The following is a 15,680-nucleotide window of genomic DNA, read 5'->3' as shown; positions in this document are numbered from 1 at the left end:
AGGGACCTGACTATTGAAAGAAAAACAAACAAAAAGCAACAACAGCATCAACAACAAAAAAAGTCCCCACAAAAACTCCATCCAAGAGTCAGCAGCCTCAAAGATCGAAACTAGACAAACTTATGGTGATAAGAAAAAAATCAATGAAAAAATGCTGAAAACCCAAAAGGCCAAAGTGCCCCTTCTTCAAATGATCACACTGCCTCTCTAGCAAGGGCACAGAATTGGACAGAGGATGGGATGGAAGAATTGACAGAAGTAGGCTTCAGAAGATGAGTAATAAAAAAAAACTTTTGCTGAGCTAAAGGATCATGATCTAAGCCAATGCAACGAAGCTAAGAACCTTTGTAAAAGGTTAGAGGAGCTAACTGGATTAACCAGTTTAAAGAGGAACATAAATGACATGATGCAGCTGAAAAACACAGCATGAGAACTTCGTGAAGCATACACAAGAAACAGCAGCCAAATCGACCAAGTGGAAGAAAGGATATCAGAGTTTGAAGACCACCTTGCTGAAGTAAGGCATGCAGACAAGATTAGAGAAAAAAGAATGAAAAGGAGCACACAAAGCCTCCAAGAAATATGGGACTATGTAAAAAGACCAAACCTATGACTGTTGTACCTGAAGGAGACGGGGAGAATGGAACCAAACTGGAAAACACTTCAGGATATTATCCAGGAGAACTTCCCCAACCTAGCAAGACAGGCCGACATGCAAATTCAGGAAATAGAGAGAACACCACTAAGATACTCCATGAGAAGATCAACCCCAAGACACATAATTGTCAGATTCACCAAGGTGAAATGAAGGAAAAAACGTTAAGGCCAGCCAGAGAAAAAGGTCACGTCACCTACAAAGGGAAGCCCATCAGACTAACAGCAGACCTTTCAGCAGAAACCCTACAAGCCAGAAGAGATTGGGAGCCAATATCAAACATTCTTAAAGAAAAGAATTTCCAACCCATAGTTTCATAGCTGGCCAAACTAAGCTTTGTAAGTGAAGGAGAAATAAAATCCTTTCCAGAGAAGCAAATGCTGAGGGATTTTGTCACCACCAGGCCTGCCTTGCAGGAGCTCCTGAAGGAGACACTAAATATGGAAAGGAAAAACTGGTACCAACCACTGCAAAAAACACACCAAAATATAAAGACCAATGACACTATGAAGAAACTGCATCAACTAGTGTGCAAAATAAGCAGCTAGCATCATGATGACAGTATCAAATTCACACATAACAAAACTAACCTTGGCCGGGAGCTGTGGCTCACGCCTGTAATCCCAGCACTTTGGGAGGCCAAGGCAGGTGGATCACCTGAGGTCAGGAGTTCAAGACCAGCTGGGCCAACATGGTGAAGGCCCCATCTCTACTAAAAATACAAAAATTAGCTGAGTATGGTGGTGGGCACCTGCAATCCCAGCTACTTGGGAGGCTTAGGCAGGAGAATCGCTTGAACTCAGGAGGCAGAGGTTACAGTGAGATGAGATCATGCCATTGCACTCCAGCCTGGACAACAAGAGTGAAACCTTGTCCCAAAAAAAAAAAAAAAAAAAAAAAAAAAAATACAAACCTTAAATGCAAATGGATTAAATGCTCCAATTAAACGACACAGACTGGCAAATTCGATAAGGAGTCAAGACCCATTGATCAGTGTGCTGTATTTAGGAGACCCATCTCACATGCAAAGACACACATTGGCACAAAATAAAAGGATGGGGGAAAATTTACTAACCAAATGGAAAGCAAAAAATAAAAATAAAAAATAAAAAAAGGAGGAGTTGCAATCCTAGTCTCTGACAAAACAGACTTTAAATCAACAAAGATCAGAAAAGACAAAGAAGGCAGTCCCAGCCGCCAGCCCCAGACAGTGGAATCCTTGGGCTCCTGAGCTTCAGGATGATTCATGCTAAGAGATGGACCCTGAAGAAGCACTTTGTTGGCAATCCTACTAGTAGTGACTTTGAGTTGAAGACAGCTGAGCTCCCACCCTTAAAAAATAGAGAGGTCCTGCTTGAAGCTTTGTTCCTCACTGGGGACCCTTACATGAGAGTGGCAGCCAAAAGACTGAAGGAAGGTGATACAATGACGGGGCAGCAAGTGGCCAGATTTGTGGAAAGTAAAAATGCAGCATTACCAACAGGAACTATTGTACTGGCTCCTTCAGGCTGGACAGCACACTCCATTTCTGATGGAAAAGATCTGGAAAAGCTGCCAACAGAGTGGCCTGACACAGTACCACTGTCTTTGGCTCTGGGGACAGTTAGCATGACAGGCCTCACTGCCTACTTTGGCCTACTTGACATCTGTGGTGTGAAGGGTGGAGAAACAGTGATGGTTAATGCAGCAGCTGGAGCTGTGGGCTCTGTTTTGGGGCAGATTACAAAGCTCAAGGGCTGCAAAGTGGTTGGAGCAGTAGGGTCTGACAAAAAGACTGCCTACCTTAAAAAGCTTGGATCTGATGTTTTCTTTAACTACAAGACAGTAGAGTCTTTGAAGAAATTTTGAAGAAAGCCTCTCCTGATGGTTACAATTGTTATTTTGATAATGTAAGTGGATAGTTTTCAAACACTGTTATCTCCCAGATGAAGAAATTTGGAAGAATTGCCATATGTGGAGCTATCTCTACATATAACGTATACATATCTACATATAACACCTGTAATCCCAGTACTTTGGGAGGCCGAGGCAGGTGGATCACCTAAGGTCAGGAGTTTGAGACCAGCCTGGCCAACATGGTGAAATCCCCATCTCTACTAAAAATACAAAAATTAGCTGGGTGTGGTGGTACCAGCCCACTTCCCCCAGGCCCAACCCCAGAGATTGTTATCTATCAGGAGCTTCACATAGAAGGGTTCATCATGACCTGCTGGCCAGGAGATGCCCACCAAAAAGCTCTAAAGGACTTGCTGAAATGGGTCTCAGAGGGCAAAATCCAGTACCAGGAATATATCATTGAAGGATTTGAAAACATGCCAGCTGCATTTATGGGAATGCTGGAAAGAGATAATTTGGGGAAAACAATAGTGAAAGCGTGAAAAAAATGACATATGGAATCTGAATGCCACTTAGATGATTACTTAATTTGTTTTTCACCATTTAGCAAAAATATATACTACTTTAAATGTCTAAGAAATAGTACTTGTAATGGGTTTGACCTACCCAATAAAATACATTTAACTGGTATGTAATTAGTGATGGAGGATGAAAATTTCAGAGTCAACAACAACCAGCCACCTCACCGTTCACTACAGCTTCTTCTGAGTTGTGGTAGAAAATAATGGCTTTGGAGTTTGAAAGTTTATCAAACACTGCATGTTCTCACTCATAAGTGAAAGCTGTACAATGAGAAAACATGGACACAGGGAAGGGAACAACACATACTGGGGCCTATGGGGGGTGGGAGGAAGGAGAGCATCAGAATAAATAGCTAATGCATGTGGGGCTTAATATCTAGGTGATGGGTTGATAGGTGCAGCAAACCACCATGGCGTACGTTTACCTATGAAACAAACCTACACATTCTACACATGTATCCCAGAACTGTGAAATAAAATAAAAATTAAAAAAAAAAAAGACAAAGAAGGGCACTACATAATGGTAAAGGGATCAATTCAACAAGAAAAGCTAACTGTCCTAAATATACATGCACCCAATACAGGAGCACCCAGATTCATAAAACAAGTTCTTAGAGACCTACAAAGAGACTTAGACTCTCACACAATAATAGTGGGAGACTTTAACACCCCACTCTCAATATTAGACAGATCAATATGACAGAAAATTAACAAGGATATTCAGGACTTGAACTCGGCTCTGGATCAAGTGAACCTAATAGACGTCTACAGAACTCTCCACCCCAAATTAACAGAATATACATTCTTCTCAGCACCACATAGCACTTACTCTAAAACAGACCACATAATTAGAAGTAAAACACTCCTCAGCAAATGGAAAAGAACTGAAATCATAACAAAATTATCTTAGAACATAGTGCAATCTAATTAGAACTCAGGATTAAGAAATTCACTCAAAACCACAAAATTACATGCAAATTGAACAACCTTCTCCTGAATGACTCCTGGGTAAATAACAAAATTAAGGTAGAAATCCAGAAGTTCTTTGAAACCAATGAGAACAAAGAGACAGTGTACCAGAATCTCTAGAACACAGCTACGGCACTGTTAAGAGGGAGATTTATAGCACTAAATGCCCACATCAGAAAGCTAGAAATCTCAAATTGACAACCTAACTTCATCATTAAAAGAGCTAGAGAAACAAGAGCAAATTAGTTTAAAAACTAGGAGAATACAAGAAATAACTAACATCAGAGCAGAAATGATGGAGAGAGAAACACGAAAAAACCCTCCAAAAAAATCAATGAATCCAGGAGGTTTTTTTTTTTTTTTTGAAAAAAATAACAAAATAGACCGCTAACTAGACTGATACATAAGAAAAAAGAGAGGAATCAAATAGACACAATAAAGTATGATAAAGGTGATATCACTACTGACCCCACAGAAATACAAACTACTGTCAGAGAATACTATAAACACCTCTACACAAATAAAACTAGAAAATCTAGAAGAAATGGAGAAATTCCTGGACACATACACCCTCCCAAGAATAAACCAGGAAGAGGTCAAATCCTTGAATAGACCAATAACAACTTATGAAACTGAGGCAGTAATTAATAGCCTACCAACCAAAAAAAGCCCAGGACCAGATGAATTCACAACCAAATTCTACCAGAGATACAAATAGGAGCTGGTACCTTTTCTTCTGAAACTATTCCAAACAATTGAAAAGGAAGGACTCCTCCCTAACTCATTTTATGAGGCCAGCATCATCCTGATACCAAAGCCTGGCAGAGACACAACAAAAAAAGAAAACTTCAGGCCAATATTCCTGATGAATATCGATGCAAAAATCTTCAATAAAATACCGACAAACCAAATCGAGTAGCCCATCAAAAAACTTGATCCACCATGATCAAGTCAGCTTCATTGCTGAGATGCAATGCAAGGCTGGCTCAACATACACAAATCAATAAATGTGATCCATCACATAAACAGACCCAAAGACAAAAACCACATGATTACCTCAATGGATGCAGAAAAGGCATTTGATAAAATTCAACATTCCTTTATGTTTAAAACTCTCAATAACCTAGGTATTGATGGAACATATCTCAAAATACTAAGAGCTATTTATGACAAACCCATAGCCAATATCGTACTGAATGGGCAAAATGTGGAAGCATTCCCTTTGAAAACTGATACAAGGCAAGGAGGGCTGGGCGCGGTGGCTCACGCCTGTAATCCCAGCACTTTGCGAGGCTAAGGCAGGCGGATCACGAGATCAGGAGATCAAGACCATCCTGGCTAACACGGTGAAACCCTGTCTCTGCTAAAAATACAAAAAATTAGCCAGGCGTGATGGCGCATGCCTGTAATCCCAGCTACTTGGGAGGCTGAGACAAGAGAATGGCGTGAACCCGGAAGATGGAGCATGCAGTGAGCCGAGATGGTGCCACTGCACTCCAGCCTGGGTGACAGAGTGAGACTCCATCTCAAAAAAAAAAAAAAAAAAAAGGCAAGGATGCCCTCTGTCACCACTCCTATTCGACACAGTATTAAAAGTTCTGGCCAGGGCAATCAGGCAAGAGAAAGAAATAAAGTGGATTCAAACAGGAAGGGAGGAAGTCAAATTGTCTTTGTTTGCAGACAATATGATTCTATATTTAGAAAACCCCATCATCTCATCCCCAAAACTCCTTAACCTAGTAAGCAACTTCAGCAGAGTCTCAGGGTACAAAATTGATGTGCAAAAATCACAAGCATTCCTATACACCAACAATAGACAAGCAGAGAGCCAAATCATGAATGAACTCCCATTCACAATTGCTACAAAGATAATTAAATACATAGGAATATAACTTATAAAGGATGTGAAGGACCTCTTCAAGGAGAACTACAAACCACTGCTCAAGGAAATAAGAGAGGACACAAAACAAATGAAAAAAACATTCCATTTTCATGGATAGGAAGAATCAATATTGTGAAAATGGCCATACTGCCCAAAGTAATTTATAGATTCAATGCTATTCCCATCAAACTATCCTTGAGATTCTTCACAGAATTAGAAAAAACTTAATAAATGAAGACCTCATTTTGCCAAGACAGTCCAAAGCAAAAAGAACAAAGCTGGAGGCATCACGCTACCTGACTTCAAACTATACTACAAAGCGATAGTAACAAAAACAGCATGGTACTGGTATCAAAACAGTCATATATACCAATGGAACAGAACAGAGACCTCAGAAATAACACCACACATCTACAACCATCTGATCTTCAACAAACCTAACAAAAACAAGCAATGGGGAAAGGACCTCCTATTCAATAAATGGTGCTGGGAAAACTGGCTAGCCATATACAGAAAACTGAAACTGGACCCCTTCCTTACACCTTGTACAAAAATTAACTCAAGATGGATTAAAGACTTAGATGTAAAACCCCACATTATAAAAACCCCAGAAGAAATCTAGGCAATACCAGTCAGGACATAGGCTTGAGCAAAGACTTCATGATGAAAACGCTAAAAGCTATTGCAACAGAAGCCAAGTTGACAAATGGGATCCAATTAAACTAAAGAGCTTCTGCACAGCAAAAGAAACTATCAGCAGAGTGAACAGGCAACCTACAGAATGGGTGAAATTTTTTGCAACCTACCCATCTGATGAAGGGCTAATATCCAGAATTTACAAGGAACTTAAACAAATTTACAAGAAAGAAACAAACAACTCCATCAAAAACTCGGTCAAGTACATGAACAGACACTTCTCAAAAGAAGACACTTACATGGCCAACACACATATGAAAAAAAGTTCAACATACTGATCATTAGAGTAATGCAGGTCAAAACCACAATAAGAGCCATCTCATGCCAGTCAGAATGACAATTATTAAAAAGTCAACAAACAATAGATGCTGGCGAGGCTGTGGAGAAATAGGAACACTTTTACACTCTTGGTGGGAATGTAAATTAGTTCCACCATTGTAGAAGACAGTAAGGCAATTCCTCAAGGATCTAGAACCAGAAATACCATTTGACCAAGCAATTCCATTACTGGGTATATACCCAAAGGGATATAAATCATTCTGCTATAAAGATACATGCACACATATGTTTATTACAGCATTATTTATAATAGCAAAGTCATGGAACCCCCAAATGCCCATCAATGATAGACTGGATAAAGAAAATGTGGTACATATACACCGTAGAATACTGTGCAGTTATAAGAAGGAATGCAATCATCTCCTTTACAGGGACATGGATGAAGCTGGAAGCTATCATCCTCAGCAAACTAACACAGGAACAGAAAACCAAACACCACATGTTCTCACTCATAAGTGGAAGTTGAACAATGAGAACAGATGGACACAGGGAGGGGAACAAGACACACCAGGGCCTGTTGGGGGTTGGGAGGCGAGGGGAAGGAACTTAGAGGACAGGTCAATAGGTGCAGCAAACCACCACGACACAGGTACATCTATGTAACAAATCTGCATGTTCTGCACACGTTCCCAGAACTTAAAGTAAAATAAAAATGATAATAAAAAAATGAATACTAAATCAAAACTTTTCAGATAAACAAAAGCTGAGAAAATTAAGCAGGAGCAAGTCTACATTACAAGAAATGTTAAATGAAGTTCTCCAGTCAAAAGGAAAATGATGTAACTTGCAAACTTATATCTACACAAACAAATGAAGAGTACTGCAAATAGTATATATGTGGGTATATAAAAAATACTATTCCCCTCATTTTTAAGATCTTTAATGGGTAATCTAATTCTAAGATAAAAATAATTTAGTGTGTGGTTCATAACACGCAGAAATAAAATGTATGACAACAATAGCACAAGGGACAGAATGGGGAATAAAATACTACTTTAAGGGTTTAAAATTATTTGTGAAATATCATTATAACATTTAAAAGTAGATTATAATAAATCAAAGATACATATTTTAAACCAAAAAGTAGTATAGGCAAATGGAAAAATGTGAGCCAAATATGTAATTTCAAATTTTCTAGTAGCCACATTAAAAATCGAAAAAGAAACAGGTAAAATTAATTTTAATGATTTTATTTAACCCAACAAGAAAAAACTGTCACAAGAAAAAAGCTAACAAATTAAAAATCACCAACTGAGATCTCCCAGAGAATTGAGGTCACAGGGCAAACCACCGCTCTGAAAACCAGAGAGATGGGCAGATATAGTGAATCACAACTTACCGGGAGGAGAAACTGTTGAAGTCAGTAACTGATAGGAACACTTAAATAGTAATTGACAAATAGCTACAGACTGATTGCAAATTAGCTTGAGAATTAAAAACTCCTGGTGACCCAGTGTAGGGTTCCCCACACTTATGATTTTACTTCTAAAAGCCCAACAAAGGGTCGCACAGTGAAGATGAAAGAAAACATCTCCTTGTGCTTTGGGAAGGGGAAAACGGGAAAGCAACCCTTTTGAAATTGGCCCAGAGTGTTCTATTCTTCATAACAAAGACCTGCCCTCAACAGAAACTACTTTACCAGGGCCTTATCTGATCAAACATAGGGGCAATTAGACAACTCTAGTGCACTCTACCCATCTTGTCTCACATAAAGAAGGGAAAAAAAGGCTAAGAAATTATTCTGGAAGTTACATCCCAGGGACTTTGCTCATTTGACAAAAAAAAAAAAAAAAAAAGGATTTAAGCAGATGATTATAGAATGTTTCCCTTCCTCTCCTTCCCAATACTTTATTATTACAATAGGGCTCCAGTATAATAAAATTAGATTATAACTGAGAGCGTTAGAGACAGAGTCTAATTAAGAAGGCATTTCTAGGGAAATCCAAAGACAACAAGGGAGGCAAAAACAAGGACACTAGAGGAAATTTAAGGCTCTGACACCTATAGCTACAGCAAATACTAAATACTGCACAACTCCTAGCCAGATAAACATAATACCTTACACGAAAGCCCTATTTACCTCAGTTCCTATTACTTAGTATACCACATACAGTTTTCAAAACAAAAACAAAAACAACTCAAGTCATCTTAAAATGCAGGAAAAGGCCAGGTGCGGTGGCTCACGCCTGTAATCGCAGCACTTTGGGAGGTTGAGGAGGACGGATCACAAGGTCAGGAGTTGGAGACCAGCCTGAACAACAAGGTGAAATCCTATGTCTACTAAAAATACAAAAAATTAAAAAATTAGCCAGGCATGGTGGCACTTGCCTGTAATCCCAGCTACTCAGGAGGCTGAGGCAGGAGAATCGCTTGAACCCAGGAGGCGGAGGTTGCAGTGAGCCAAGATGTTGCCATTGCACTCCAGCCTGGGTGACAGAGCGAGACTCTGTCAAAAAAAAAAAAAAAAAAAGGAAGCAGGAAAAAAGACAAGCAGTCTAAAAAGACAATATAAGCATTATAACCAGACCCAGCTATGACACAAATTGTTTTTTTCTAGGCTGGAAATTTTAAATAACTATGACCTGTTAAGGGCTCTAAAGAAAATGGTGGGCAACATGTTAAGACCAGATTGGTAATGTAAACAGAGAGATGAAAACTCTAAGAAATAATCAAAAACACTGTGACAAAAATAAAGAATGCCTTTGATGGTCTCAATCCACTGAATATGGCTGAAGAAAGAATCCATGAACTCGAAGATGAATTAATAGAAACTCCCACAACATAAATGTAAAGACCAAATAGAGTGAAACAATTACAATAGAACATCCAACTGTGAAACAATTTCAATAAGTGTAACATGCACAACTGAAATACCAGGAGAAGAAAAAGAATGGAGCAGAAGATATATTTGAAATAAAAATGTCCAAGACTTTTCCAAAATAACGACAGACATGAAACTGCAGTTTCAGTTATCTCAGAGAACACCAAGCAGGATAAATGTCAAAAAACCCCACTATACATAGGCATATCATATTCAAACTTCCGAAAGACAAAGAGAAATCCTTCAGAAAAGCCAAAGGAAAGAACAACTTACTTATAGAGAAACAAGGAAGAGCATTACAGATGACTTCTCATCAGAAACCACACAAGCAGGGAGAGAATGGAGTGAAATACATCAAGTGTTGAGAGAAATAAACTCACTAACCTAGAATTCTATATCTAGTGAAATTTATTCTTCAAAACTGAAGGAGAACTAAAGACTTTTTCACAGAAACAAAATTGAGAGGTCATTGTCAGCAGACCTTGCCCTGTAAGAAAAACTAAAGTTGTTCTTCATGGAGCAGGAAAATGATCTAGGTCAGAAACTTGGATCCACATAACAAAAGGAAAAGTGTCAGGGAATGAAGTACAAGTAAAGTAAAATGTTTTGTTTTTCTTATTCTTAATTGATTGAAAAGATAATTATTTAAGGTAATAACAATAACAATGTATTGGTGATGGTATTCATATGGACAAATAAAATGAATGACAGTAATGTCATAAGAGATGAGAGGGAAAATTGGAAATAGTCTGTTTTAGGGTACTTTCACTGCACATGAAGAGGAAGAAATATTAACTGTATATGTATGTGGCAATCCATAGGGCAACTACTTAAAAAATTGAAAAGAAAGTGTAATTGATATGCTAAAAGAAGAGATAAAATGGAATCATATAAAACCAGAAAATGCAGAAAAAGAGATTTTAAAAAAGAACCAGTACAATGAATAGAAAACGGTTACAAACAGTAAATATTGATTCGACAATATCAATAATCACTTTAAGTGAGAATGGTCTAAATGTACCAATTAAAAGATTGTCAGAGCAGCTAAAAAACAAGATTCGACTATTGTATTTGAATACAGATGTGATTCTCAGTCTACTTTCAGGCAAGTTTTCACCACTGTTTGTTATTTGGTTTCCTGTCATTAAAAAAAGTTGACTAACTTCCCTACTAACTGGCACACTCAAGACAGTAAAGAGCTTAAAGGAGAGGGGCTTTGAGCAGAATGGCAGCATACTGATATAAGAGAATAAGAGCAGGGAGCTAGGAGATGCATGAAACTGCAGCAAAGTAGCCTCAGCCTCTGAATTCAAGTGCCCTTCAAGGAACTGAACTCATTTAACCATACTATCATATTTGGGAAGCAAGGATTATTACTTCCATTTCACATTTTGTGAAAACTGTTAAGTATCTTCTGTGTACTCTAGACAAGACATCCAGGCTCCAGGCCTCTCTTACATGGTCCAGCACTTATTTCATGGAATCCTCTCTACTTTGCCCTTCTGTATTCACTACTGCCCACTCCCTTGTCCTCTGCCAATTCCATCGTGATTCTATAGGAAAATGGGATGTCTGTCATTCTCTGCAGCTGTGAACTTTGCATCTTTCTTTGGCTTTAAAATATCTGGCCTGTAATGATAAGCATTCAGCAAGCCACTGAAAAGCAATGGCACTTAAGAAAATCTCCAGCAACTCTGTCTTTTCCTCTTGCTTTCTCAGTCCTGCTCAAAGTTGTCTTGTTGGCAGGCAGCCACCTGTGAAATGTGCACATTTCAAAGCAAATGGCTCCAGGAGCTCATAATTGCTGCCAAACGTGTGTGGATTTTAATAGCCCATTTTCATTAGCCTTGTGTGAAATCACCTGTCTCTGTGTTGTTACCCAACTTAATTGTCAATTATGGTGATTAAGCTTGGCTTTCACTACCATCGCTGGTAATCATTAGTATTATCTCTGAGGCTGAATGAAGGGAAAAAAATCATACCAGAAAAAAATTTCATTTTGTAGGTGAAGGTGAATATTTTGGTGTCAATGAATGAGGAGAATGGCATTTTTTTTTTTTTTATTTGGGCTGAACCAAACTTGAGTCTACCTGTTATTTCCAACCTGCCTTTTAGATACTTTAGGACAAACACTTCTCTTTTGTCACTTGGTTTTCTGTCACCGAAGAAGGGTTCCTGATACCTATCCCTTTGCAGTTCTCCCGAGATGAGCATAGGTAATTAAGACAGTAAGTTAGATAATTAATGCCTTTAAAATGCTTCCAGCAATGTCAGTGATTCCAAGTATAATAGGTGGAGCCCCAGAAAAACTTGGGAGATAGCACAGAAAGTGCTGCCAAGGTACAACTTGAGATTTTGATTGATGTTCTTTCTGCTTTCATCAGTCTTATTAAATTTTAAGCACCTTACCTTGCCTTCTTGACTATGGGGTCATCTAATTTTGCATCTTGACTAGTATTTTACTTTTTCGTGGAATTTGCAATGAACAATAGTGAAAATCAACGACATTATCATTATCATCATCATCCTTTTCCTCCTTCTTTACAAATTTTAATTTAGTAAAATCCCAAACTCATTTCTGTTATGCTTTTATGGGATTTCAGGACATGGCAAAATAATGAAAGACATTTTTGAAAATGATATCATTAGACTTCATCTCTAGTATTTGAGTGCCATGTGTGTCCCCAAGGTTTATGACACTCTTAAGACTTGACAGTTTCCTTTATCTTTCCAAAACCCTTGGAGGAAACTAATAAGAGTTTTTTTTTAATTCTAATTTAATGGGAAGAAAGAAATTAAGTCATGCAAGCTTAAGGGATATGAAGAGTGAATCAGTGACTATTGTCTTCCGGGGTAGAGGAGGAATGAGGCTCTATTCCAGATAGTCCTTAATGAAAACACCTAAAATCCATAACCTAGCAAAGATCCTCTGGCAAGTCTGGACTGAGGCTGGCAAGAGTTACAAACGAATTAGCTTTCTGGACAGTTTCCCTCTCTTCCCACTTTCCCATTCCCATTTAGTGTTCTTTACAGTGTTTTGTTTTTAAAGGCCTGATTATAACAAATGCTGTCTTCATCACTTGGTTTCCAAAACCCCTGTACTCAAGATTACAGAGTGTCCTCAGAAGTTTCATGGTTGCTCACCCGTGAAGAGTGGAGGACTGGAATCCAAACTCTTATGGTGCTTTTCTAATTTCTGTAAATATGTATTTTTCTTATAATTAAAAAATGTATTTTTTTAATTTCCCAAAAAGGAGAATGTAATTTATCACTTAGGAATAGAGGAGGAAGACAAATTACAGCTGAAACATTTTCTCTTTTATGAAGCTTTAACCAATTCTTCCTCTTCCAAGTCCCTAAGACAAAATAAATTGCCCTTTTTCCTGTGTTTCCCCTTTTTCCTGTGTTCTTTATTCTTGTGTGGATTATAGAGTGACCACATTTTATTATAGTTACTTGTTGTATAATCCCACATTTTTATCCTTAAATTTTGGTCAAGAGAGGTCTTCTTTTTCAGCTGCTGTGTAATTAAGTTTAAGGGTGATGAAGGAAAGAGAAAATTCAAACACCCAAGAACTGTGAAGGATGAGCCTTTTAAAGGAGAGCTTACTGCCTTATGGTGAACTGACTCAAATGCTTTGGTAACGTGGATGTGCTGTAAGGGCTGAGTGGTTTCTTTATCAAACAGCATTCTGCAAATTCATGGAGTTCCCACGTAGACTTGCAAATGCTTGTGCTTTGTGATAGAAATGTCTCTGGAAGAGCTGACTTTGGTCTAATTGGAAACTTTTCCATTTCTCTTAGTGTGTATGTATCTCCCATTAGGACAGATTGTATATTGTATTCATTCTTTTCCATATCCTAGCACAATGTCTGATACAAAGAGAACAGCAACAAATGTTTGCTAAATAGACTTACAGTATCACACGCTACCCCCATAACTCCATAAATCAATTTTGAAATTAAAGGAGAAATAATGTTAGATATTCATTTTCTTCCTTTAAAGTCTGCACCTCCAACATATATTGGAAACAATGAAACAAGACATAATGATGTCTTTTGATATCAGGATCTCAAACTCCAGCTGATCCCCACCTCTTTTTGTTTTCATAGAACCTATGACTTCCCTCAAGAAGCTAGCAGGACAAGAAATTGCTGTTTCTAGACCCACCCTTTGCTTCTCCTTTGAGCTTACGGATCTGTTATTTTCTGGTTATTTAAATTTAAAGCTGCCTTTGAGATTTCAGCCCTCAGTATCAAGAGCTCCCAAAATTTTCCTGCAAAAATTCCTCGATTCAGCCATCTCTGCCAGTTGGGGTTTCTGAGGAAATGAACCAAAGCCGGCAGCGGTTGCTATGGTGACTGAGTCTCCCTGGAGTGAAGTCAGGGGAGCATCCATTTGAAGGAATGGGGGAGCTATATTCTAGAAGAATGACCATCTGCTAAGAATGAAGTGATCCTGGAGAAGGAGTGGGGTTAGGGGAGTCTTAAGGAATATGGAAAAACTTAGAATAGACACTATGAGAGATGCATCAGCAACTCAACAAGAGATGAGTAAAGTGATTGCCTGAACAGCAGTGAGAGTCCAGCCTAGGAAAGACTGCATGTATCTGAGTGGGCCCTGGAAGCACGGCTTTGTGGTTATTCACAGAAACTCTCAGCAGCCTGGGAGTGGCAGCAGAGAAGAGGACAGAAGAAGTGACCAGAGCTTGGTATTGGCAAAGAAGAAACATGAAATATGTGTAGATCATGCACACTTGTGAGACATAAATACACTTCAGATTAAGAAGAACTACATTCACGGAAGTTTTGTTTAAAACAGTTTGCCACAGAATGAACAGAAGTTTGTTTGTGTGAAACTGAAGTGTGATGGAAAGCAAAACCTCTTATTATTTGAGCAATAATCCCCAAATCACAGTTACTATGAGGGTACATTTTACAATTTATTAGTAGAGACATAGTACCTGTTACATAGTCTAGCTCAGTAAATTCTTGTCTTGATATATTAAAAATTATTTTCTGTCACACAGGCTAGAGTGCAGTGGCACAATCAGCTCACTGCAGGCTTGAACTCTTGGGCTCGAGAGATTCTCCCACCTCAGCCTCCCAGGTAGCTGGGACTACAGGTGTGTGCCGCCACACCTGGATAATTTTTTTTTTATAGAGTCAGGGTCTTACTATGCTGCCCAGACTGATCTTGAACTCTTGGGCTCAAGAGATCCTCCAGCCTCAGACTCCCAAAATGCTGGAATTAGTTTTAAACCACCGTGCCTGGCCATTTATTTATTTATTGAGACAAAGTCTCCCTCTGTCACCCAGGCTGGAGTGCAGTGGCGCAATCTCGGCTTACTGCAACCTCCACCTCCCAGGTTCAAGCGATTCTCCTGCCTCAGCCTTCCGAGTAGCTGTGATAACAGGTGTGTGCCACCACACCAGGCTAATTTTTTGTATTTTTAGCAGAGATGGGGTTTCACCATGTTAGCCTGGATGGTCTCGATCTCCTGACCTCGTGATCTGCCTGCCTCGGCCTCCCAAAGGTATTTTATTTTTTAACCTGTTTATCCACTAGTCGGTAAGTTATTTGAAGGCAAGAATTATGGCTTATTCATTTTTTTTGTCCTTAGAAGCATTGATATAGGATCTCTTGCATAGTAGTTTCCTAATACCTGTTTGTTGCCCCAGAATAACAAATTCTCAAAGTTGGAAAGGAACTAGAAAGATCATAAGACACCATCCCATATCCAGGAATGAATTTCCTCCCAAACCTCCAGGGTAAATGGTGTTCCACCTCTCCATGGTGCCTCCAGTGATAGGGAGCCTGCTGCCTCCCACAGCAGCCCACCCCACAGTTGGACAGCTGGTATTGCTGGAAAGTGTTCCTTTGTACTGTGTTGAGATTTC

At 38.9% G+C, this 15,680-nt stretch overlaps 1 protein-coding gene and 1 pseudogene across 6 annotated transcripts in view; one reads left to right on the top strand and one right to left on the bottom strand.

Moving 5' to 3' along the window:
* The window catches only part of FMO5 (flavin containing dimethylaniline monoxygenase 5), a 344,784-nt gene that overhangs the window by 124,794 nt on the left and 204,310 nt on the right, over window positions 1–15,680 (bottom strand). The gene's annotated exons all lie outside the window — the stretch shown is intronic.
* LOC116468018 (prostaglandin reductase 1-like) lies at window positions 1,895–3,033 on the top strand (annotated as a pseudogene).

The sequence above is a fragment of the Hylobates moloch genome, unplaced genomic scaffold (genome assembly GCF_009828535.3).
Source record: "Hylobates moloch isolate HMO894 unplaced genomic scaffold, HMol_V3 SCAFFOLD_5, whole genome shotgun sequence".
In the NCBI taxonomy this organism is placed as follows: Eukaryota; Metazoa; Chordata; class Mammalia; order Primates; family Hylobatidae; genus Hylobates; species Hylobates moloch.
Note: the sequence above shows the minus strand (reverse complement) of the source record. Positions and strands in the feature narration are given on the sequence as shown.